This window comes from Trichechus manatus, unplaced genomic scaffold, assembly GCF_000243295.1.
Source record: "Trichechus manatus latirostris isolate Lorelei unplaced genomic scaffold, TriManLat1.0 scaffold00089, whole genome shotgun sequence".
NCBI lineage: Eukaryota > Metazoa > Chordata > Mammalia > Sirenia > Trichechidae > Trichechus > Trichechus manatus.
The window spans coordinates 10,001,091-10,024,922 of NW_004444025.1; the positions used below are offsets into that span (position 1 = coordinate 10,001,091).

The 23,832-nt window shown below is 38.5% G+C and overlaps 1 pseudogene; it reads left to right on the forward strand.

The window, feature by feature from the left end:
• The first annotated feature begins 8,776 nt into the window (after nt 1–8,776).
• The window catches only part of LOC105756591 (nuclear distribution protein nudE-like 1 pseudogene), a 101,300-nt pseudogene continuing 86,244 nt past the window's right edge, over nt 8,777–23,832 (forward strand).

Sequence of the window (23,832 nt, forward strand, 5' to 3'; positions counted from 1 at the left end):
ATCTGCAAAATCAACTTCCAATATTACCACAGTGCTGACAATAAGAGTTGTGTCACTAATTCCCTAGACCTATACGTGACCAATATTTCTTAATTGTCAGTATTTCTTATCATGAGAAAATTCTGTTAAGTCTAGGAAGGCTGGATGGCAGGTATCAGGATTTAAGAACTTGCATATTGACATTTTAAATAATCTCACATATTGTCCAGATTGGCATTATTTTTCTAGCTATCTTGCAAAACGTACGCTGTATTACTTCTTTCCCAAGAGCAGCTGAACATATATTTTCTTGAGCAGCAGTGTCTGATAGGAGTTTCTCTGATAATGGAAATATTCTTTAGCTATGTTATCCAATATGGTAATCACTAAGCGTTTGTAGTTATTGAGCATGTAAAATGGGGCCACTGCAACTGAAGAGCTGATTTTAAAATTGTATTTAATTTTAATTAATTTAAACTTAAATAGCCACCAGTGGCTACTGGACAGTGCAGTTCTATAGTCAATATTCAGCTACTGTCTATAAATTATTTTTTCCATCTATCTTCTAGAGCAAATCTTTCTCATCTTGACCTGAGGGACGCAGACTTTTGGAGAAAGACTCCCCTCTACCACCTATGGGATGAGTAAGAACTGTTTCCATCATTAGACAGGATTAAAATACATGTGATCCCAAACTCATTTCACAAGTCTACTAATTTATATTAAACAAAAAAATGAAAATTCAAAAAAACCCCACAAATACTACAGTGAGGAGTTCCAGTTAATTTGGAATGGTCCACTGGCACTGCTGCCTAGCATCTTGGCTATCTATTCTGTGTCTGAGTTCTCTAGGAGCCTGTCCTCTTCCCACTGACTGGTTGGCTTGACCTGTATCTGAGTTCTCTAGGAGCTGTCCTCTCCCACTGGCCAGTTGACTTGACCTGTGTCTGAGTTCTCTAGGAGCCTGTCTTCTCCCACTGACTGGTTGGCTTGACCTGTGTCTGAGTTCTCTAGGAGGCTGTCTTCTCCCACTGACTGGTTGGTTCGACCTGTGTCTGCGTTCTCTAGGAGCCTGTCCTTTCCCACTGACTGGTTGGCTTGACCTGTGTCTGAGTTCTCTAGGAGCCTGTCTTCTCCCACTGACTGGTTGCCTTGACCTGTCTGAATTCTCTAGGAACCTGTCCTCTCCCACTGACTGGTTGGCTTGACCTGTCTGAATTCTCTAGGAGCCTGTCCTCAACTGGGCCCTGGGTCAGGAGATCTGAGCTGCCTACAGTCCTGGTGAGAGGCCAGAGGTCTTCAGTTAACAAGGCCCAGAGCACAAAGACTAAGCAACCCCTGCCCCACTGTGTCTCATTTGTGAGGCAACCTGTAGTCTTGTTTCAGAATTTAAGCCCCATAAACAGTCTTTCTTAACTACTAATTCTGTTTTCAACTGAAATTACTTTGTCCTGGACTTTGTGAAAGGGGGTCATCTTCTTAAGGGGTGATTGCAGTGGTATCAGAACGTAAACTGATTAAACATTGAAAGGACACCATATTCATCTACTATAGAGTTGGAGGAGATAAAATATTATTGATCTGAGCTTCTTAGTGGGCCTTCTGTTCAGGGATTTAGTTACTGATGAGTTAAACGTGGAGTTAAAGCATTTCTTAGAAACCATGAAGCCAAATGTTCTTGTTTTAGAGATAAAATCCTTTCTTCACCAACTATTCAAATGTTCACATTAAACTGCATTAAAAAAAGCATATATATATATATATAATATATATATACATATATATACACATATATACCTCCACCACCTTTCTGTCAGTTTATCAGACTGTGGCAGCATGTGTGCTGCTGTGATGCTGGAAGCTCTAACACCAGTATTTCAAATACCAGCAGGGTCACCCATGGTGGACAGGTTCCAGCAGAACTTCCAGACTAAAATGGACTAAGAAAAAAGTCTGGTGATCTGTTCTGAAAATTAGGCAATGAAAGCCTTATGGGTCCCAACAGAATATTGTCTGATCTAGTGCTTCCAATCTACCTACATTGGAAGGTACTCAAAATGCACTAGTGGCTTCAACCATGGACTGGAGCATACCAGTGACTGTGAAGATGGTGCAGGACTGGGCAACGTGTTATTCATGGGTTTACCATGAGTCAGTCTTGGGAAAGTTAATGACCCTTGGGAAAGTTAACAAATTGAATGTGGCACTAAAATGGAAGAAACCACAAAATAAATAGAGGTTACCATTTAAGAGCCATATTACTGAAGAAAAAAAGAAACAGCATATTTCACACCCTCCTGTACTTATCTCTTGCCAGGATATGCACAAGGTCTCAGATATAATTTTATTGTCTAACAAAAGCTAGCTTTACAGTATTTGGATCATGATTCCTGCAGGTAACTTTCCTTTGTCACCTTTCGTTGTGGTCACAGAAGTCACCTTGAACAATAGAACAACTGCTTTCCCAATCTAGCTCCCAACACTAGACCACTCAGAGCTTCAAAACGCTTTAGCTGAAAGCAAGGCTGACCCTACTGCTTTACTCACAGCTTCCCAAGTTACTACTTTTACTAGTTCTTTTTTTTTTTTAATTGTACTTTAGATGAAAGTTTACAGAGCAAATTAGTTTCTCATTAAACAATTACCACACATATTGTTTTGTGACATTGGTTGCCAACCCCACGACATGTCAACACTCTCCCATTCTCAACCTTGGGTTCCCCATTACCACTTTCCTGTCCCTTCCTGCCTTCTCATCCTTGCCCCTGGGCTGGTATGCCCATTTAGTATCTTTTTGTTTTGTGAGTCTGTCCAATCTTTGGCTGAAGGGTGAACCTCAGGAGTGACTTTGGAACTGAGTTAAAAGGGTGTCTGGGGGCAGTACTCATGGGGTTTCTCCAGTCTCTGTCAGACCAGTAAGTCTAGTATTTTTTGCGTGAGTTAGAATTTTGTTCTACATTTTTCTCCAGCTCTGTCCGGGACCTTCTAAATGTGATCCCTGTCAGAGCAATTGGTGGTGGTAGTTATGGTAGACTCAGTCTGGTGGAGGCTGTGGTAGTTGTGGTCCATTAGTCCTTTGGACTAATCTTTCACTTTTGTCTTTGGTTTTCTTCCTTCTCTCTTGCTCCAGATGGGATAAGCCCAGTGGAGTATCTTAGATGGCCGCTCACAAGCTTTTAAGACCCCAGACGCTACTCACCAAAGTAGGATGTAGAACATTTTCTTTATAAACAATGTTATGCCAATTGAGCTAGATGTCCCCCAAGACCATGATCCTCAGCCCTCAGTCCAGTAATTCAGTCCCTCAGGGAGTTTATATGTGTCTATGAAGCTTCCATGACCTTGCCTTGGTGAGGTTGTGCTGGTTTCCCCAGTATTGTGTACTGTGTTACCCTTCACCAGGCTTTTACTAAATTCTTAAGATCTAGGGAAGTTAGTGAGGGCTGTTCCAGATGAAATTAAAAAAAAAAAAATAGGTGTTGTTATAGATAACAAAATCCAGCGAAGTGTGCAATAATCCAAGAAAATACATTTTATAATGGTGGTGACTTCAGTCGCTCTGATAACATTGAATCTCTAGCATCTACACAATGCCTTGCCTATAATAAATAAGTGAGCTATATGAATTCAATATATGAGTGAATAAATCATAGTTGCTGTCGTGTTTTGTTTTACAAAAAGGAATACGGCAGATATAGAGTATCAAGTCAGTTTAGCAAAACAAACAAGCTGACCAACAAAGGAAACACATCATCCTCAAAAGACTGATCTGTTATATATATTTCTCTGTCAATAAATGGAGACATAATTCTTGTTTTTGTAAACTTTCCATATGATGAAAACTATGTATTCTTTCCCAAGAGGCCTAAACATACACACACAAGAATTTTCAATAATCTCAGGATCCTGGGCCTTCTAAAAGCATATTAAATGCTCTAGAGCAGTGTTACTCAAATACCTGTGGTAAAGAACTAGTTTCCTTCCTTCCTACTGTCCTTGCAACCTTCCTTCCTTCCCTCCCCTTTCTCCCTCCTTCTTTACCTCTCTTCTTCCCTTTCTTTCTCTCTCTCCTTCTCTGTTTCTTTCTTCCTAATTTCCAATATTTTGAGGACTGATACTCTTAAAAAATAAATCTAAAAAAAAAAAATGATTGGCTGTTTCAACAATGTCAAATTGCTACAAAAGTTTCTAAACACTGTATTAGGTCATATTCCTTAGAGGGAAAGCCTGAGACAAGAATTCTCACATTTACTATGGCTGTGCTTCTTAGAAGAAATGGAGAGGAAAGAAGTATAGGGCAGGAGGTACAAGGGTAGTTAGGGTGTTGTCTTAGCTGGAGACTGGCTTCAGATGATCATATAGGGAAATTCTGAAACAGAAATTGAGTCAAGTGTTAGTCCCACCTTGAGGCAAAGGGGTCCATATTTTTTATCCCCATGTCAAGCAGTCATTGACCTGCTGGGGTAGGGGAGTTTATAGCCCCTTAAGTGACAAAGTTCCTTTTGGGGGAGCAAATGTGAGTTCCTATCAGCCAGCATTCACAGCAGCTGGGTGATGGAAGACCTCATCAGACCATAGTTGCTACACTTGCCCATTTACAGCCACAATTGTGCAAGGGAAAGACGTCCTAGTATGCCACTTGTAGGGTAAACATATTTCTTCCTGTCACGATTATGTAGCAGAATTTTCTCATGATGGTCAGGGTTAATTACCCCTTCTAGAAAGGTAACAACTTTCTTTACTTGCTGGGCTACTAGTGCAAGGAGCTCAAAGTAAGCAGGCTGAAGTCATAGCTTTAATTTTAGGGGATTCTTACTGTGTCCTCAGGTAGAAGTGTCCCCTTTGGGAACTAGTACTTCTAGACACACAGAACCCAAAATTGTGTGTGTGGGAAGCACAAATTGCCCAAGTGGATGACTGGGATTGATGGTGAGCAGAATAAATCCTACCTTTAACCCTTAGTTCCTGGACCCAAATATTCTACCTATAAGAGGCACAATACTATTTAATGGCTGTTGGTTTAAGAAATACACAGCATCCTATTGGATAGCGCTTCATTCTTCCAGGGTGTGTTTTCCAAGCTGAAATCTCTGATGCACCTTAAAAAAGGCCATACAATTGCTGTATCAGGCTGGCAGCATCTGACTGGGAGGGTTTGTGTTAAGACCAATGGATCCCATAGCCGTACACCCACTGCCACACCTTATGTGGTGATACAGTGGTCTCTGAGTCTGAGACAATGTGAGGCAGAATCCTGCACTGGTGGACCAGACACTGTGAATCTTCAGAAGCTGGTGTTGGCTGAGGCCTGCAGCATGAGGCACAGGGCCAGATAAGGGGGCACCAAAAACAAACAACAACAAAACCCTCAGTAATCCAGATAAATATTTCAAAGCAATATTTTTTTAAAAATTTAAAAGTAATGCAAAAAAAAAAAAAAAAAACCAGGATGAACAACATATCAACATTTAAATAAATGCAGAATCAGTATTACAGTTTTTTTTTTCTTTTGTCTCAAGCTCCAGTATGGCTCAGCATGGCACTGATACTCTTAATTTAAAATTTTGATTTTTTTTTACTGTGCAATTTTGGAGGACATTTGATTTTTAAAATATCGAATTAAAATAGTGTTTATCTTGATTACTGAGGTTTTCTGTGCCCCTTAAATTTTCTGTCTGAGCCTAGTGCCTCCCTCACATCCCCGTAGTCCTTGCCCTGCATTGAGGCAAACCCATACTTGCAATATGTGTTAATCACAGTCAGGATAAAATGAATTTCAAGTCAGTCTCTGCCCTTTCCATATTGGAAGGTATCTGATGCAATCAATTTGCTGGTTGGTCTCCTTGATGAATGGTACCAGTCTGGGGCTCAACAGCAGTCTCTGCTTCTAGCAGGTCAGGCATTCAGCAGTGGAGGTCTGTAGATCACCCTTCGAAAGAGGTAGACTACAGAATTGGTGTCCATGCATAGTCTCCTTCTCTGCCACCACAGCTACTCCATTTGTGATTTCTTGTATAAGGAATGTGGGCTTGGGACAGAGGCTGGCTGAAATTCGCTGGATGAGTCCTCATTGTCACCTAATTACTTACTGCCTCTTCTGCAACGGATGCCCTCTGGTGGGTATTAAAGTATGATACAGAAATCCTCATATGTTATGCATCTAGGATGAAAAGGTCACCATTTGACTTAGGGAAATTTTCTGGAGGGTGAAGCAGCTGTTTAGTTATCTGACAATATTCAGAAAGGCTGGGAGAAGGTTGCACCTGCTGGTATAGAGTTTCTCAGTGAAGCACCAACTGCATATATTGCAATCACTTATGATTTCTGTATTTATCTTCTGTGTATTGGTAACAAAGATTTCATGAGCTGATATGGTCCAAGGATCACTGCTCTTTAAATCCACAGATCCCAAATTAAGAACATACATATGTTCTGTAAGCTAACAAAACAGGCTCCATTCATTCAACATATAGAGTACATACCACTTACTAGTCACTTTTCTACTTGCTAGGGAAACAGAACTGAACAAAGAAGATTATTGCTCTTAAAAAGCTTAAACAAATTAACGAGAAAGTATATAATACTGAATATTATAATAAAGTCCTTAAAGAAAAATAGATCAGAGAAAGAGATAGGCTCCTACTGGTAAGTTGATATTTCAGTAGAAATGTGAAAAAAAGCAAGAAAGTCAATCATGCTGATATCTGAGGTTTGCGTGTTCTGGGTAGCAGGAAAATGGAGTGCAAATGCCCTGAAGCAAAAGCCTGTTTGAGGAACCACAAGGGGTCAGTGTGTCTGGAGTTGAGTGATTGACAGGGTGAGTGATAAGAAGTACAATTAGAGAGAGAGTGTGAGGCCCAGTGATGACTTGTTGGTCAATGTAAGTTTCACTCTGAATAATAAAGGAAACCATTAGAGTGTTTGAACAGCAGCAAGACACTCTGATTTATATTTCAAAAGATCATTTTAACTGTTGTGTGAAAATAGACTTAAAAGGATATAAGGGTGTTCATTTCCATCACATCACTGTTTAGTTTCTCAGTCTGTTCCCTGCAGAAACCTGACGGATCAGGCTTATAAGAGTAGACAACAGAAGGTAGCTAAGTGGCAGTTCTAATGGCAGTTGCTGTGCTGAGTGTGGTGTCTTTACTAGAGCAGATTAACACCATCTATGGTCTGTGGTATGATGCTACTGATCTAGTAATGTGTTCTTTTTAATACTCATCATAAATGAGAATCAAAAGCAGTTTGCATCCACACGGCATGGACATCAGTATATATTCACGGTCCTGCCTCAGGGAAAGGGAACTATATAGACTGAAGGTGACCTTGATTGTCTGGCAATCGCCAAACATGAGATTAGCCCATAGTATTGATGATACCATATTAATTGGATCTAATGAGCAGGAAGGGTTAATACTCTGAAAGCCTGATTAGACATTTATGTTCCTACAAACATTCTGAGGCTGGCCACATCAGTCAAATTTTTAGATGTCCCATAGTCTGATACATGCCAGTACATTCCCTGCAAAGTAAACGACAAATTTTGCATCTTAACTTAGTATTAAGAAATATCTAGAGTGTGTGGTAGGACTCTTTGGGTTTTAGAGGTAGCATACACCACACTTTGGAATCACAACTGTTTATCAGATGACTTGAGTCCCTGGGTGATGCAAAGTTAGGCACTCAGCTACTAACTGAAAGGTTAGTGGTCCAAACCTCCTGGAGTCACCTTGTGATAAAGGCCTGGAAATCTGCTTCCAAAAGGTCACAGCCTTGAAAAACCTATGGAGTAGTTCTAATATGCACACATGGGGTTGCCATGAGTCAGAGCTATCTGACAGTAACTGGTTTGGTGTTTTGGTATCAGATGACTCATCAAAATGCCAGTTTTGAGCAGGGCCTAACGAGTGTTTATAAGCAGCCCTGATGCCAGAGTCATAAGAAATAGCAAGTTCCATACTACTTAAGGGACGACAGTGAAAAAGAATTCAATGAAGATTGTCTGGCAAGTCCCAGATGGAGAAATGCCATGAAAAGCTTAGTGTTAGGGATCGAGGCCATGCTGTTGCAGCATTCTATTCACAGTTTGGAAAGTAGGTCCTAGCATGCTACTTGGCCCTAGAAAAACTGAAGGCCTGGCCATAGACATCAGTTGGCTGGATGACTCCAGCTTTCTCCATGAGCTTAGTATCACAGGTTATACTGTCTGGCAGGCAGAATGGCAATTCACTGGCAACGGGCATTGCCCATTATGAGGGGGTAGAGTTGCTGTTGCATAATGGGGGCAGCGAGAAACATTTTGGAACTTAGGGATTCAATGCAGTCTTTTTTAAAATTTTTTTACCCACACGCAGGCTTAACTTCAGATGGGTGATTACAGCAACTACAGTCTGTTAAGGTCATGGTAATGAGAACTGAAGGCCAGAGACACTCACCAGACTGTTACCTAGACTAACAGAAGGGCAAATCAAAAGTGAGGGGAATTTGGAATGAATAGTAGAGGAAGGAGATGAGGAATCAGTTCTGGCTTTGGAAGCTATGGTAGTAAGAGCTCCTTGAACTAATCTATGTCTTTTAGCTTTCCTCAGGAGTTGTGACAAATCATCATCTGTAAGAACACTTGACAGGATGGAATGAGATCATGTGAGACGTGTGTAGATCTGAGTGGAGTGAGGGATGGACCACAGCAGATGCTGTCAGTGTTCCACGAAGGTCCTCTCTGGTCCCTTTGACCGTTCAGTACATGCCTCCCTCAGCATGTGCTGACGGCTTTTGTGTCTAAAGTCCTGCGACTATGATTCTCTTTGGGAAACTTCCTTTCGGCTTCTTGGACCCTTTATGTGAAGTGAGCCAAGGTACCTGCAAGTTTCCATCTCCCTGAGCGACCCTTCATCAATGGATGGCTGTTGTGGGAGCAGTATAGTTCTGCTCCCTGAACTCAAGTCTGGACAAGTTGAAGGGCATTTTACACTACTGAGCTCTCTTTCCTGCAGGATCAGAGGAACTGTTCCTGACCTTCTCCTTTCCCTGATTTCCTTCCGTCACTCCTCCAATGGCTTCTCCTGGGAGCACTTCCATAACAAATCACTGCAAAAGAATTCTCATCTTAGGATCTGCTTGTGGAGAAACTGACCGAAGACTGAGTCCTATTACACAATTTTTATGGAAAGTTTGAATATAATATTTGGATCTGAAATATATGGTAGAGATCTGTGCTAGAAATACCTATTTGAGAGTTGTTATCCTACTGCCTACATATAAAACCAGGAGATCACCTAAGCATCTAAGGAGTGAGTGTGTATAAACAAAAAGCCTCAAGACACAAGAAGGTCTCAGACTTTCTTAATTTTCAACCATAACATTTAATAATTCATCTAAATTTGTGCCCATTTACTCATCTTTGGTTTCAGAATAGAACTTGATTCAGGCTCTATGACGGTCTTCAAATTAGTTCACTTAATTTTCTGTACTTTCCTAATCATACATCCCACTTTACTTCATCAACCTATCAAACTTACCCTCCAAAGATATAAAATCTGAAGGTATGGCTGATTTATTGGTCTCTTGTATAAGTAAACCAAAATAGAACACTCAGTAAATCAGAACATTAAACATCTGTTCAGAGATGCAAATGCTTGCCTTAGATTCAACTGAAAGACTTCTCAATACATTATACATTTGGGGGCTGCTTTTACCTTGACCTTGCTGGAAAGTACTTTGGAATCTTAAAGGCAAATCTGGAGAAATGTGGAGAGATAAAGATTTATCCCGAACCCCATTGTAGTCGAGTCAGTCCCGACTCATAGTGACTCGTTGGAGCCCTGGTGGCACAGTGGTTAAGAGTTCGAGTCCACCAGCTGCTCATTGGAAACCCTATGAGGCAGTTTTAGTATCATAGTGACCCTATAGGGGTCAGAGAGATTTATAGATGTAAAATTAAAGTCACTATTTGATCAAAAGAAAACACCTATTTAAAAAGCTATGCTCTGTATAATACTTTGTACATAGTACATCCTCAAAAAATATTTATTGAATGAATTGTATTGACTATATCATGTATCTCCACTTAGTGAAAAATTAACTAAGATACACAGACAAGAAAAGAGAAAGTTTTAGGGATAAGACTTTATAAACTCTCTACCACCTTTACCTTAACAGTATGTATGATATTTCTAGGTAGAGACAACTGAATCGTTTAGAATAATTTAGATGAACCTTTCTTGAGTAGATGAAGTCTGTGGAATATAATAGGGAAAGATGGAAACTGGCTGAAATATCATTTTGTTCACAGGTGGTGGTTTTTGAATTTCTTTTCGTAAATTGATTAGATTTTATGAGATTTTTCCTAAGGAGACCAAAAAGCATAAAGTGTTCTTCTAAAAGAAAATTCTAGATGTTGATTTGAATTGAAAATACCAGGCTTTAATTCCTCTTGACAGTTTGGTTTTGAAAGGTCTTTCTCGTGAAATGCATAATATACTGTTACTAGTTAAATGTAATGATCCCTAACTCTAGAAGAAATAAATGAAAGGCCAAATTTGGCTACTTTTGCATCTTGAGGAACCTATTTGTGAGCCGTATGTGTTTTAAAAAGTAACAGCAATCAAAAAATACCAAAAGCAGCTTTTCAATAAAAAATGGTTAGTAATCAATAAATGAATGCTGCCTTGTCCACACTGAAGACATTTTGACATTCCCATGTAGACTGTTTTAAACTGTATAGCTTTTCTGTAGCTTCTGGATCAACTTCAAAAAGCCAAGCACACCACCCTCATTAGGATAAGAAAAAAGGGGAGACGGGAGGATTCCTATATATAGCTGTCTTATATTGACTAAAACAAACTAGAAATATAATAATAAAAAAATTTAAAAGTTGGAACGAGCAGAAAACTGAAACTGTAACTTCAATTGAATAACATACGGTACAAATATTTGAAGGCAAAAACTAAGGAGACAATTTTTAATGTTCACTAACAATTCAATACTTGTTATTTATCCCATGTTTGGATATTTCATATTCACAACAGCAAGATCTTATTAATAATGTACAATTCTGAATAGTAAAAATAATAACATTCAGTTTCATACATATTCACTAAGCAAAAGTCTCAAGGCCTTTGATGGGTACTTAAACCATCTCTCTGTTTCCAAGCCAGATAATACAAGCAGTCCCCGAGTTATGAATGTCTGACTTACATATAAACTGTAGTTACAAACCATTCCCTGTAAAGCCTATTATATTAAAAATTTCAGGTACATACAATGGTTTGTAATAACAAATGGGCACTACTTTGTGACAAGCATCAAAACATTATTATTATTATTTTTTACTATATTATTATGTTGGAGGCCTGGTAGGGCAGTGGTTAAGTGTTGGGCTGCAAACCAAAAGGTCGGCAGTTCAAATCCACCAGCCACTACCAGGAAACCCTATGGGGCAGTTCTCCTGTGTCCTGTAAAGTCACTATGAGTTGGAATTGACTCAACAGCAATGGTTTTTTTAAAATTATTATGTTAAAGATGTTTTAGTGTATTTGAAAGTGTTTCTTTTTTTTTTTAATTGCTTATTATTATTATCATTTATTGTGCTTTAGGTGAAGGTTTACAGAAGCAGATTAATTCCCCATTCAACAGTTTTTACACAAATTGTCCTGTAACATTGATTGCCAATACCTGCAATATGTCAACACTCTCCTCATTACACCCCTGAGTTCCTATTTCCATTTGTCTGGCTTTTTTTTACTCCTCCTGCTTTCTCACCTTTGTTTTTGGGCAGATATTGGCTTTTTGGTTTCATATAGATGATTGTCCTAAGGAGCACTTTCTTCATAGATGTTATTGTTTATTTTATAGGTCTGTTTGTAATTTGGCTGAATGGTGATCTCTGGGAGTGGCTTCAGTTCCAAGTTAGAAGGGTGTCTAAGGGTAATAGTCTTAAGGGTTCCTCCAGTCTCTTTTGGACCAGTAAATATGGTCTTTTTTATGAATATGAATTTTGTTGTACATTTTTTTTTCTATTCTAACTGGGACTTTCTATTGTGATCCTGGTCAGAGAAGTTGGTAGTGGTAGCCAGGCACCACCTAGTTCTTCTGGTCTCAAGCTAGTGGAGGCTGTGGTTCGTGTGGTCCATTAGTCTTTTGGACTAATTGTTTCCTTGAGTCTTTGGTTTTGTTCACTCTCTTTTGTGCCAGATGGAAAGGGACCAATATTTGTATCTTAGATTGCCATTTGCAAGGTTTTAAGTCCCCAGAGGCTTCTCCTCCCTCCCCACCAGCTCCACCCCACTGCCCTACAGCTGAGCAACCTGGCACTAAGCCCCTCTGCCCTGCCTGCTCTGCCCTGCTGCACCACAGCTGAGTAACCCCAGCCTTGCTCTGCTTCCCCCTGCTGGTTCCACACTGCTGTGCCACAGCTGAGCAACCCAGTCCTCTGCCCCTCCTTTACCACCAGCCCTGTACAGGTTTCCCACATCTAAGCATCCTGTCCTCACTCCCTCCCTACCCAATGGCTCCACTCTGCTGCATCACAGCTGAGTGACCTGCCTTACACATCCAAACAAGGTGGTGAGAGCTATCATGTCCACAGACAACCAAGCAATGAAGTATGCCTGGTCTACCCACTCAGACATATCAAAACAAGTAAGCAGGACAAAACAAATGTACAATCAATAAATAAAGAAAATAATACCACAATGTGTTGGAGACAGCAGAAAATATCAAAATATATAAAAAAGCAGGACAAGATGACTTCAAAAAGTGAACAAAATAAAAAATCAAATGACCTTCCAGTAGACAAAAAGGCAATGGAACTATGAGATATGTAATTCAAAAGACTAATATTCAGGGCTCTCCAAGAGATTAAGAAAGAGATCAAGGAAACCACAGAAAAAAACAAGGAAAAAATAGACAAAATCACAGAAAACACAGACAAAACCAATGAAAACATAGCCAAAATCAAGGAAAACACAAACAAAGCAATAGAGTTCAGGAAAATCATACAAGATCAAAAAGTCAAAATAAACAATTAAAAAATCATGCAAAAACATCAACTAGAAATCCAAAAAATAAACAAGAAAATGTCAGAAATGAATGACTTAATAGAGGATTTTAGGAGCAAATCTGAAACAATGGAAGACAGAAAGAGTGAGATAAAAGACGAATCCATGGATGCCACTTTGAGGAAAAATCAGAAAAAAGAATTAAGAAAAAATGAAGAAAATCTAAGAATTATGTGGGACAGAATCAATATCAAAAATATCAGTTCCAGAACAGGGGGAGAAAATGGAAAACACAGAGAAGATTGTTGAAGACTTGCTGGCAGAAAATCTCCCTAGTATCATGAAGGACGAAAAGCTGACCATCCAAGAAGCTCAAGGAACTCCATATAGGATGGATCTCAAAAGAAAGTCATCAAGACATCATAATCACCCTTGCCAAATCCAAATTCAAAGAAAGAATCTTTACAGCAGCTCAAGGAGAAAGAAAAGTCATTTATAAAGGGGAAACAATAAAACTAAGCTCTGCTTACTTGGCAGAAACTATGCAGGCAAGAAGGCAATGGAACCATGAAAGAAAAAAAAATGCCAACCAAGTATAATATATCCTGCAAAACTCTCTCAAACATGATGGTGAAATTAGGACATTTCCACATAAATAGAAATTACGGGAATTTGTAAAACCCAAACCAAGAAATATTAAAAGGAGTCCTTCAGTTAGAGAACCAACAACATCAGACAACAATCTGAGTGTAGGACAAAGGACAGCATCAGCCAGATTCCAACCTAGTCAAGAACTTCCAGTAATAAAACAAAATAAAAAATTTAAAACAGCAAACAAGAGACAATCTGAAAATGATGACAATGTCAAAACAATAAAAGTGGGAATAAATGGTGTAGGTATAGAACTTTCAAAAGGAGAGGAAATCAAGATGATATCAAGTAATAAATGACTGGTTTTAACTTAGGAAGATAAGCATAAATTTAGACATAACACAAAGATTATTAACAATTGTACTCACCAAAATAAAAAACAAAGAAAAACACAATGACTCAATAAACACAAAATCTATGATTAAGAAAAAAATGAAAAGAAATTCCACAAACAAAAGGAACTCAACACAGGAAAGCAAGAAGAACAAAGAAAACATCAACACCACAAAAAAAGCACAACAAAATGACAGCAATAAACTCATAGATATCAATAATTATGCTGAATGTAAATGGCTTAAATGCACCAGTAAAGAGACAGAGAGTGACGGAATGGATAAAAAAAAGAACTCGTCAATATGCTGTCTACAAGAGACACACCTTAGACACAAAGACATAAATATATTAAAAATCAAAGGATGGAAAAAATATATCAAGCAAACTCCAACAAAAAACAGCAGGAGTGGCAATACTACTCTCAGAAAAAATAGGCTTTGAGGCAAAATCCACCATAAAAGAGAAGGAAGGACAGTATATAATGATTAAGGGGACAACCCACCAAGAAGACATAACTGTAATAAATATATATGAACCTAACGACAGGGCTCTAAAATACATAATACAAAATCCAATGGCACTGAAAAGAGAAAAAGACAGTTCCACAACAATAGCAGGAAACTTCAACACACCTCTCTTGGTAGAGGGCAGAACATCTAGAAAGAAACTCAACAAAGACACAGAATATCTAAAGGCCACAGTTAACAAACTTGACCTCACAGACATGTATAGAACACTACACCCAACATCAGCAAAGTATAGATTCTTTTCCAATGCACATGGAACATTCTCCAAGATAGACCATATTTTAGGCCACAAGGCAACCCTCAATAAAATCCAAAACACTGAAATAATACAAAGCATCTTCTCTGATCACAACACCATAAAAGTAGAACATAATAACAGGAAGAGCAAGGAAAAAAATTTAAAAACATGGAAACTGAATATTACCTTGTTTAAAAACCACTGAGTAATAAAAGAAATCAAAGATGAAACACAAAAATTCTTAGAATCAAAAGAGAATAAAAACATATCATACTAAAACCTTTGGGACACAGCAAATGCAGTGCTGTGAGATCAATTTATAGTAATAAACACACATATCAAAAAAGAAAAAAGGGCCAAAATCAAAATGTAAGCCCTAGAACTCAAATAGAAAGAGAACAGCAAAAGAACTCCACAGCCACCAGAAGAAAGAAAATAATAAAGATCAGAGCAGAAATAAATGAAATAGAGATCCAAAAAACAATTTAAAGAATCAACAAGACCAAAAGTTGATTTTTTTAAAAAGCGAACAAAATCATCAAATCATTGGCCAAATTGACAAAAGAAAAACAGGAGAGGGAGCAAATAACCCAGATAATAAATGAGATGAGGGACATTACAACAGACCAAACTGAAATAACAAGGATCATAACAGAGTACTATGACAAGCTGTACTGCATCAAATTTGAAAACCTAGAGGAAAAGAACAAATTTCTAGAAACACACTAATCCAAAAACTCCCAAACCACTGCCATAGAGCCAATTCTGAGTCAAAGTGAGCCTATAGTGACCTATAGGACAGAGTCCAACTGCCACATAGGGTTTCCAAGGCCATAATCTTTATGCAAGCAGACTGCCACATATTTCTTCCAAGGAGGGGCTGGTAGGTTCAAACTGCTGACCTTTTGGTTAGCAGTTGAATGCTTAACCACTGCACCACCAAGACTCCTTAGACACACTGCCTACCTAAACTAACACAAAATGAGATAGAAAATCTGAACAGACGCATAACAAGAGAAGAGACTGAAAAGGTAATAATAATAAAAAACTCCCAACAACAAAAACCCTGGCCTGGATGGTGTCACTGGAGAATTCTACCAAACATTCAGAGAAGAGCTCACACCAGTACTACTTGATTTCAGAGCATAGAAAAGGAACGTATACTCCTGAATTCATTCTGTGCAGCCAGCAAACCCTGATACCAAAGCTAGGCAAAAACATCAGAAAAAAAGAAAATTACACACCAATATCTCTTACGAATATAGACGCAAAAATTTTCATCAAAATTCTAGCCAACAGAACTCAGCATCATATAAAAAAAAAATACACCATGACCAAGTGTGATTCATACCAGTTATGCAAGGATGGTTCAACATTAGAAAATTAATCAACATAATAAACCACTTAAATAGAACAACAACAACAAAAAAAGAATCATATGATCGTCTCAGTTGATGTAGTAAAGATATTTGATAAAGTTCAACACCCATTCCTGATAAAACTCTCAATAAAATAGGAATAGAAGGAAAATCCCTCAACATAGTAAAAGCCATCTATACAAAACCAACAGCCAACATCATTCTCAATGGAGAGAGGCTGAAAACATTCCCCCTGAGAATGGGAACAAGACAAGGGTGCCCTTTATCACCACTCCTATTTAACATAGGGCTGGAAGCCCTAGCTAGAGCAATAAGGCAATAAAAAGGCATAAAGGGCATTCAAATTGGTAAGGAAGAAGTAAAACTATTCCTATTTGCAGATGCTATGATACTATAGTTAGAGAACCTTAAAGATTCCACAAGAAAACTACTGCAACCAATAGAAAGATTCAATGGAGTAGCAAGATTCAAGATCAACATACAAAAATCTGTTAGATTCCCATACACCAACAAAGAAAACTACGAAAAGGAAATCAGGAAAGCAATATCTTTTATAATAGTACCTAGTAAAAAATAATATACATAGGAATAAATCTGATCAGGGATGTAAAAGACCTACATGAAGAAAACCTTAAAATACAACTGCAAGAAACCAAAAGAGAGCTACATAAAATGGAAAAACAAAGCATGCTCACATTTAGGAAGACTCAATATTATAAAAATTTCAGTCCTACACAAAGTGGTCCACAGATATGATGCAGTCCTGATCCAAATACCAACAGCGTTCTTTAACAAGATGGAAAAACTGATCTCCAACTTTATATGGAAAGGAAAGAAGCCCCAGATAAGCAAAGAATTACTGAAGAAGAAGAACAAAGTAGGAGGCCTCACACTACTTGATCTCAGAACCTACTATTCAGCCACAGTAGTCAAAACATACGATGACAGACACATAGACCAATGGAACATAGCTGAGAACCTAGATGATTTTTGACAAAGGCCCAAAGGCCATTAAATGGGGAAAAACAGTCTCTTTAACAAATGGTGCTAGAAAAACTGTTACGTTCATCTGTAAAAAAAATGAAGCAGGCCCCATCCCTCACACCATATACAAAACTAATTCAAAATGGATCAAAGACTTACATGTAAAACCTAAAACTATAAAGATCTTGGAAGAAAAAATAGACAATGCTGCTGTTGTTGTTGTTAGGTGCCCTCGAGTTGTTTCCATCTCATAGAGACTCCATGTATAACAGAACGAAACACTGCCGGTCCCGCACCATTGTTGTTGTGCTTGAGCCCATTGTTGCAGCAACTGTGCATATCCATCTTGTTGAAGGTCTTCTTCTTTTTTACTGACCCTCTACTCTACCAAGCATGATGTCCTTCTCCAGGGACTGGTTCCTCCTGACAATATGTTCAAAGTATGTGAGATGAAAGTCTCGCCATTGTCACTTCTAATGAGCATTTTGGCTGTACTTCTTCCAAGACAGATTTGTTTGTTCTTCTGGAAGCCCATGGTACATTCAATATTCTTGGCCAACCCCATAATTCGAAGGCGTCAGTTCTTCTTTGGTCTTCCTTATTCAGTGTCCAGTTTTTGTATGCATATGAGGTAATCGAAAACACCATGGCTTAGGTCAGGCAGACCTTAGTCCTTAAGGGACATCTTTGTTTTTTTTTTTAACACTTTGAAGAGAACTTTTGCAGCAGATTTACCCAATGCAATGTGTCGTTTGATTCCTTGACTGCTGCTTCCATAGGCATTGACTGTGGATACAAGTAAAATGAAGTCCTTGACAACTTCTATATGTTCTCCGTTTATCATGATGTTGCTTTTGGTCCAGTTGTGAGGATTTTTCTTTTCTTTATGTTGATGTGTAATTTATACTGAAGGCTATGATCTCTGATCTTTGTCAGTAAGTGCTTCAAGTCTTCTTCACTTTCAGCATGCAAGGTTGTGTCATCTGCATATTGCAGGTTGTGAATGAGTCTTCTTCCAGTCCTGATGCCGAATTCTTCTTCATAGAGTCCAGCTTCTCAGATTATTTGCTCAGCATACAGATTGAATAAGTATGGTGAAAGGATACAACTCTGATGCACAACTTTCCTGATTTTAAACCACACAGTATTCTCTTGTTCTGTTTGAACTACTGCCTCTTGGTCTAAGTACAAGTTCCTCATTTGTACAATTAAGTGTTCTGGAATTCCCATTCTTGGCAATGTTATCGATAATTTGTTATGAGCCACACAATCAAATTCCTTTGCATAGTCAATAAAACACAGGTAGATAACTGGGATATCCTAAAAATTAAACATTTATCCTCATCAAAAGACTTCACCAAAAGAGTAAAAAGAGAACCTACAGACTGGGAAAAAAATTTCGCTACAACATATCTGACAAGGAAGGGTCTAATCTCTAAAATCTATAAGATACTGTGACACTATAATAATAAAAAGACAAATAATTCAATTTAAAAAACGGACAAATTATATGAACAGATCTTTCACCAAAGAAGACATTCAGGTGGCTAAGAGACACATGAGGAAACGCAAGCAATCATTAGCCATTAGAAAAATACAAATCAAAACTACAGTGAGATACCATCTCACCCTGACATTACCGGCACTAAAAAAAAAACAGAAAATAGCAAAGGTTGGAGAGGTTGTGGGAGACTTGGAATTCTTATGCACTGATGGTGGGAATATAAAATGGTACAATTGCTATGGAAAACGATATGGTACTCCTTAAAAAGCTAGAAATGGAAATACCACACGATCCAGCAATCCCGCTCCTAGGAATATATCATAGAGAAATAAGAGCTGTCACACGAATAGACGTATGCAAACCCATGTTCACTGCAGCATTATTCACAATAGGAAAAAGATGGAAACAACCTAAATCCCATCAACTGGTAAATGGATAAACAAATTATAGTACATGCTCACAGTGGAATACTATGGAACAATAAAGAACAATGATGAATCCGTGAAACATCTCACAACTTGGTGAATCTGGAGGGTATTATGCTAAGTGGATTAAGTCAATCAAAAAAGGACAAATACGGTATGAGAACACTATTATACAGAGAAAGAAACAATCTTTAATGTTTACGAGGAAGGGGAGGGATGGGGAGGGAAAATCACTAACTAGATAGTAGATGAAGGGAAAGACAGTACGCATTGTAGGGAAAGTCAGCACAGTGTGCCCAAGGCAAAGCCATTGAAACTTCATGGGCACATCCAAGTAGGGTGTGGGACCAAGTTACTGAGCTGATGGTTGGAGACCATGGTCTCGGGGGACATCTAGGTCAAGTGGCATAACATAGTTCATAAAGAAAATATTCTACATTTGACTTTGGTGAATATTGTCTGGGGTCTTAAAAGCTTACAAGTGGCCATCTAAGATACATCTACTGGTCCCATCCTGTCCGTAGCAATGGAGAATGAAGAAAACCAAAGACACAAAGGAAATGTTAGTCCAAAGGACTAATGGACCACAAATACCACAGCCTCCACAAGCCTAAGCCCAGAACAACTAGATGGTGCCTGGGTATCACCATCAATTGCTCCGAAAAGGATCACAATAGAGGGTTCTGGTCAGAGCAGGAGAAAAATATAGAACAAAATTCAAATTCACAAAAAAAGACCAGACTTATTGGTCTGACAGAGACTGGAGGAACCACAAGACTATGGCCCCCAGACACCTTTTTAATACAGAACTGAAGTCACTCCCAAAGTTCACCCTTCAGCCAAAGATTACTCGGATCTATAAAACAAAACAAAACAAAACAAAAACACAAGTGAAGAACTTGCTTCTTAGCTGTTATGTAAATGAGACCAAATGGGCAACACCTGCCCAAAAGCAAAGATGAGTAGGCAGGAAGGGACAGGAAAACAGGACAAATGGAAATGGGGAACTCAGGATGGAGGAGAGTGTTGACACATTTCTGGGATTGCAACAAATGTCATGAAACATTTTGTGTATAAATTATTTAATCAGAAACTAATTTGCTCTGTAAACTTTCACCTAAAGCACAATTAAAAAAAAAAAAAAAGACTCCAGACGCTACTCACCAAAGTAAGATGTAGAACGTTGTCTTTGTGAACTATGTTATGCCCATTGACTTAGATGTCCCCTGAGACGATGGTCCTTAGCCTTCAAGCCCAGTAACTCTGTCCCACGAATTGTTTGGTTATGGCTAGGATGTTTCCATGACTGTGCCCCCGTGTGTTCCATTATATATGTGAATATACATGCAGCACATACAAATACGTATGTAAAAATATCCACAGCCAAATCTATATATGCACGTAGGTGTACTCCCATACACCCTCCCACACCTACTGAGCATACATATCTACCTATATACCCACACATTAATTATTGTTTGTTATTATTGTTGTTGCAGGATTGTTATGTTGTAGTTTTTACCATTGTTGCGTTTTATTCTTGCGTACCTCTCAGTGTCTTCCCTTGCCTTGGTCATGTTGTGCTGACTTCCCCCGTATTGTATATTGGCTTTTCTTTCACCAAAGTTAACACATGTCTACTCTCTACTTCGTGATATTCTCTCCCTCCTCATCCCATCCCTGGTAATCATCAAAAAATATTACTTTCTGTGTGTAAACATTTTCTTGAGTTTTTATTATAGTGGTCTCATACAATATTTGTCCTTTTGTGATTTACTTATTTCACTCAGCATAATGTCCTCCAGATTCATCTATGTTGTGAGCTGTTTTGTGGATCCATCATTATTCTTTATTGTTGCATAATATTTCATTGTGTGTATATACCACACTTTGTTTATCCATTTTACATTGACGGGCATCTTTAATGTTTTTTATGCATAGAAAAGTACACTATATACTATATACTAAGACAAACATTCAACTAACTGATGTTAGATTTGAACTGTACCTAACTGTTTTGACTTATGTATAAATTCAGCTGAAAGATTTAGGAAAGGAATTTGTTCACAATCTGGAGACTGCTTGTACTTACATAAAGAGATTAAAGTAGCGTATTACATTATTCAAAGTATTCCCAGCCCAAAGGCTCCTAAGAAACCATTTGATGTACCTTCCTCCTTATAATCCATGTTTTTTCTAGCTTCCATGCCTTCTACTTACATTTCTTTAAACACCCTTACCTGACAACTGATCAAGCCACACCCATTCTTCACGTCCCCGTTTACATACCACTCTTCCAATAAACCTCTGATGCTAACCCGTCCCCACCTACTCTTCTTTTTGGGTAGCGTGTCAGGGACCCAGAAGAACACTGCAGGTTTGCGAGGAGGATGCACAGGCCTCAGTATATAGTCATACTCATGGCTGTGATTTATTACAGGGAGAAGATGCAAAGAAAAATCAGCAAAGGGACAAGGCACACGGGAGAAATTCAGAGGAAACCATGTGCAAGCTTCCAAGTGATCACTCTGAGCGGAGTCACAGAGAACACACTTACTTCCTCTAGTGATGAGTGTGACAACACATGTGAAGTGTTGTCTCCCTTGGAAGTTCATTAGACTTAGTGCCCAAAGTTTTTATTGGGGGCTGGTCACCTAGGCACCCACTGCCTAGCATCTACCAAAATTCTAGACTCCCAAAAGGAAAGCTGCTGTTGAGAATAAACACTACTGTTCACACAATTTAGGACAATGGGTCATTTTTATCAGTTAAGGTGGTAGGAAGACTCCGGAAATCCAAGTTCCTAGATATCAGCCAAGAACCAACGTTATAGGCATGCCTTTCTATATGAAGTAGAACTGTGTAACTACCTTTTGAGAAAAGAGTTAACACAGCAGGCCTGAGACTCCTATCCTTAGAAAAGTCCTACTCAAAAGTTTGGCCCTTGGCTGGCATCTGGGAACTTGGATTTCAGGAGTATTTTATATATACACACACTAACAGGGAGTCCCCAACAAATGACAGTGTTCCATTCTGTGGTATTTTGGTTGTGATGTAAGTTAAATACCTCATTATTATTATCTTTTAGCAATATTTTTTATTATTGCCTTTTTATCAGTATCTTTATAAATCTGAACTTTGTCTTTGGGGGTTGGAAACATTACATATAAACTTATAGATATATTTTAATACATACATAAAAAATTATACAGATCATAAAAATATGCTCTGACCATGAAGAAGAGTTGGATAATGTTGGCATTTTGCCAGTTAGGATAATAACGACACTTGTGGAAAATTCTGTATCATCTGGATCTGGGAATGGGGATGGCATTTCTAGTCAGAAAATTATTGAGAGTTGTCTGTATGGTCCTTTTCTTTTTTATTTCATTACTTTGTGGTAGCTTGCCACTGCTTCCCAAATCTGCCTATCAGCTTTAGCAAAGCAATCAGTGTTTGGGTCCACGTTTTCAAGAAACTGAAGGCCCTGATTTGGTTCAGAAAACTAAATCTATACGACAGTGTTTTGAACAGTAAGTCATAAAATTGAGTATCTAAGAGTGAACATCTGAGAACAACATCTGCAAATAACACTGCCACATTGTATGTAGTACATATTACTAACAATAAGATGTATGGTTGTAAGTGTGGTTCAATATAATCAAATACATCGTAAGTTGGGGACTACCTGTGTAGTAAAACCTGCAAAAGCCAGGACCTGTGTAAGGCAGAAACCTGTCAGAGAAGGAAAACTAAAATATTTTCCACTAATAGAGAGCAATAGAAAAGTAGTAAGACCGTACCCTGTCAAAGGCAGAAAACTTGAGAGACCCAGAAAAACAAGTCAGTCCCATCAAGTTCCGGCTCTCACAAGTTTCGCTGTATATATTTCAACTCCCCGATTGTAAGCCTGCTGAGGACTGGGTAGAGAATTTTCATTACTCTATCATTCCCTATAGATCAAGGTTCCTAGAACCAGGAGAACTTCCCCAAATATTGATGACTAGAAGACCTACTGATTAGAAGGTTTTGCCATCCTATCCTGGACAGAGTCTTCTGTACTATCTGTGGTTTTCCTAGATCAAGGGATAGAGGATAGCACAAGCTGGATAAAAAGTAAGGAAGAAACCCATTATGAGTAACATTGCTATTGAACTAAGATAATGTATTATTGCTAAATAGAAATGCACTTTTTAAGGAAACAAGAATATGCAGTATTTTCTTCTCAATAAAATCACCTCAGATGACTCACATCATTCTTAACTCTGTCAGCTCTGTTATTTATTTTTATTCCAGAAAACAATGCATATATTATAAACCATATCTCAAATTCACTTGTTTCCAAACAGATTTACTGAACACTTATTTGGTAAGGCATTCCATAATAAGAATAGCTAATACTTACACAGTGCCCGACATCGTTCCAAGCACAACCCCAAGAGGTAGGTACTGTTATTATTCTCCTTTTACAAAGAAAGATGCTAAGGAAATTCAGTGACTTGTCTATGCAGTTACCCCAGTATCAATGCTCTAAATTACTCTGCTATACTGACTCAAACATCCTTGAAAAGCTCACAGTCTTCTATTGACATAGGCCTCTCAAATATCCATGAGAGAACCCACGTTGGGAAGTAACTAGAAATGTTCATTGTCAACTGCTGAGATACAATACTCCATGGGTCTCGCTCGTCTCTGCATGTCTTTTCAAGGATGTCTGTCCCACGGACGGCCTTGGGAGACAGACGGGCTCTTCAAGGATGTCTGTCCCGCGGACGGCCTTGGGAGACAGACGGGCTCTTCAAGGATGTCTG